This window comes from Sinocyclocheilus grahami, unplaced genomic scaffold (genome assembly GCF_001515645.1).
Source record: "Sinocyclocheilus grahami isolate Dianchi unplaced genomic scaffold, SAMN03320097.WGS_v1.1 scaffold334.1, whole genome shotgun sequence".
Taxonomy (NCBI): Eukaryota; Metazoa; Chordata; class Actinopteri; order Cypriniformes; family Cyprinidae; genus Sinocyclocheilus; species Sinocyclocheilus grahami.
The window spans coordinates 773110-775312 of NW_015505513.1; the positions used below are offsets into that span (position 1 = coordinate 773110).

General features: G+C 35.9%; 1 protein-coding gene across 1 annotated transcript in view; it reads left to right on the forward strand.

Moving 5' to 3' along the window:
* Positions 1-218: 218 nt before the first annotated feature.
* LOC107602762 (steryl-sulfatase-like) overlaps positions 219-2203 on the forward strand; it is a 29489-nt gene continuing 27504 nt past the window's right edge. Inside the window, exon 1 of the mRNA XM_016295338.1 lies at positions 219-233. The gene's annotated coding sequence lies outside the window, so the exon portion shown is untranslated. The remainder of the gene's footprint in view (positions 234-2203) is intronic.

The following is a 2203-nucleotide window of genomic DNA, read 5'->3' on the forward strand; positions in this document are numbered from 1 at the left end:
AATAAATTATGTTGTTTTTGTTTTCTTTCCGCACAAAAAGTATTCCCGTAGTGTTGAGCCACCGATGTCACATGGACTGTTTTACCGATGTCCTATACGTTTCTGGACCTGGGAACATTACAGTTGCGTTGCTGTCTATGGGAGCGTCAGAGAGCTCTCCGATTTAATCAAAAATATCTTAATTTGTGTTCCGAAGATGAACGAAGGCCTTACGAGTTTGAAACGACATGAGGGTGAGTAATTCATGACATTAACATTAATGACATGACAGTCAATGACAATTTTCATTGTTGGGTGAACTATCCCTTTAAATGATTTGCATTTTTGAACAATAACTTTATGTGAGCATTAGACAACATCAAGGGCAATCTAAATGTAAAAATAAGGTATATACTACTGATAAATTGAAAAAAAAAGTGTTACCATCATGCACCCCACTATAGTTCTTTGATCGAAGAAGAACAGCAGGCTTGCTGATGAAGGGTTCTCCAGTGACTTTGTAAAGTGACACTAGTGAGACTCATCCAAATATTTCTTCCCGCAGTTCTCAAAAGGGGGATCAGTGTTTGATCATTGTACTCTGTCAATAACTTCCCATGAGCATTTTCACTTGAATAAGACAAATCTTTAGCTTTTGATGCAGTTGGGATTTAATTAATTGTTTATTTAGATAGCACTTCATATGGGAAAGTAATTGACAGTATTTTTTCCAAATGATACCTAAGAGTTAGTGCCTCAGAGTTGCAAGAGGCCTACAAAGAGAACATTTAACTGTGAGACACAGTGATGTAAAACAGTGTAATGTATAATGTCAACACAACTGCTTGTGCACTGATGTGCGGCAGCAAGCCGGGGGAATGGTGTTTTATTAGCCTACACAATTAATCAGGGAATCATATTAGACGGTAAAGGCAGCTGGCACGTTTATGGCCAGGAGCCAGATTTGCATACAAGCAAAGCAGCAGAATGGCCTGGATGTGTTTACTGCTGTTTAGCATAGTTAGCTTTTTCATTTTTATGTACTTCAATGTGAAGTGTGCTCAGCACAGTCTGAGCGCTTGAGCATGAATATTAGCAAATGACCCCCGGAAGCCCCAGTGGCCTCAAAGTTTAACAGAAGAGTAATGCAGTTAATAAGGCTGGATGCATCCTGTGAAAATAAATGCTAGGCTGTGTAGTCTGCAAAGAGTGTGGGAGGATCTAGTCGTCTTGATGGATAAATACTATGAAGATGCTGTAGAAAGAGAATGGTTGAGAGCAAAATAGAACAGAGAACCAAAAAGGCAATGGTCTGCCAGACTGAGAGAGACAGAAAACAGAAATTAATGAGAATTAAGTAATAGTTCACCCTGAAATAAAAATTGTATTATAATTTACTCATCCTCATGTTGTCCTAAACCTGCATTACCTTCTTTCTATTGCAGAACACAAGGTATTTTGAAGAATGCTGGTTGGTTACTAAACAAAAATAAATAAATAAATAATAATAATAATAATACAGCATCTACAGCATCTTCATAGTATTTATCCATTAAGTCGACCCCGAGATCCACCCACACTCTTTTCAGACATAATGTATCGCATAACCTTGTACTTCAGTTACATCTGGTCAAATGCTAATTTTCATTCTTTTGCTTGGGTCTGAGGACATCTGAGGACAACATACAAAACTTCCAAATTTTGCTATAATGGACATCAACTTGAGATAGTCCCCACTGATAAGCTATTACTAAATATAATGGAGAATCTTTGATTTTCTGTAAAGCTGCTTTGCAACGATTTGCATCATGAAAAGCGCTATACAAATAAACTTGAATTGAATTAATATCTCTTAATAATAATGATGTTCCACAGAAAGAAGTCAGTCATACATGTTTGCTAAAACATGAGGGTGGGTTAATGAGACCTTATATGCTGATTTCTGCAAAAAACAAAACTATAAGATACACAGTATTGAAATAAAATAATTTAGTCTTGCCCCTTGTTTTCCTATAAATAAATAAATAAATAAAATACAGGTTACAGTGAAGCACTTCTAATACAATGAAAGTAAATGGGGCAAATTATTGCAGGATTTAAGACCAGAAATGTGACGCATATACTATATGCATTATATTTTATATAAGAAAATTATTATTTTGTTAAAATGTATGTACAATTTGCATTGTAAAGTTGTCGTTCTCTCTCTCTCTCTCTCCCTCTC